The sequence below is a fragment of the Carlito syrichta genome, unplaced genomic scaffold (assembly GCF_000164805.1).
Source record: "Carlito syrichta isolate Samal-C Ts95f unplaced genomic scaffold, Tarsius_syrichta-2.0.1 Scaffold111644, whole genome shotgun sequence".
NCBI lineage: Eukaryota > Metazoa > Chordata > Mammalia > Primates > Tarsiidae > Carlito > Carlito syrichta.
Window position 1 is genome coordinate 65117 of NW_007055740.1, and position 1006 is coordinate 66122.

Genomic DNA, 1006 nt, shown 5'->3' on the forward strand with positions numbered 1-1006 from the left:
AGAGCCCAGCCCAGAGCCTCCCTTCCGTCGCGGCGCCAGGCTGCGGGCGGGGCCCGGGCGCGTGGGAGGCCGTTGAACGCTGGGTCTCGCCAGTGTCCCTGGGCTGGGAAAAGAGGACCCGGGAGGAGACCTGCGGTGCCAAGGAGTGTGTCTCCGTGAGGGGCCCCAAGCCGGAAGGACAGGTCACGCTAGGGGCCGGCAGGCGACAGGCTTACCATGGGTTCACCGGGAAGTGGATCATCCTACATAGCTGGGGATGGGCGGGGCGCATACAGGCGGCCAAGCACCCCCCACCTCTGTCCAGTTCATGCTGTCTTTTGGGGTCCTACCCACATAGATCCGAGTCCCCACTCTGTCCAGGAGGGGACCAGACGGAAGTGAGCAGAGGAGCAGGTCGCAGTCTCCTGCCCCGGGGGAGGGCACCCTCCCTCCAACCAGATGACCAGCCTCCCTCCCGAGAGGATCGGGTGGGCCAGAGCTCAGCCTTCCCAGCACATCTGGCAGGCATGTGCTGGGGGTAGGGGCCCCGCTTGGGAAGCCAGAGTCCTCCTGGCTGGGAGGCCCAGGGGCTCTGTCTTCAAGCGCTCATCTGCAGGAACTGTGTGCAGTGGTGAGGCTCAGTTTCGCCAAAATCTTTATTGGTGCCTAGGCCTGTGCCAAGCTCTGTCCCTCCAGTGGTGTGATACTCGAGCAGCCTGCCCGGCTTGCCGCACCGAACGGAGCTGAGCTCCGTGCTCTCGTCCAGATGGCCACCGGCACAGAGGACCGCAGCCAGGACATGCGACGGGGACTTAGGAGGGAACGTTTCTGGAAGATGTGTTTTGAGGAAGGGCTGACGGAGGCTGGATAAACGCTGGGGACCAGGAAGACGCAGAAGGGCCTGTGGAGAGGGACCAGCAGGAGGGCTGGCTGAGTGGGCTGGAAGGGGTGGTCAGCCTCTCTTCGTAGGCTCTGGCCCCGCCCGGCCTGGGAGCAGTCTGTTGGGGTCTCCGAGCCAGGGCGCCTC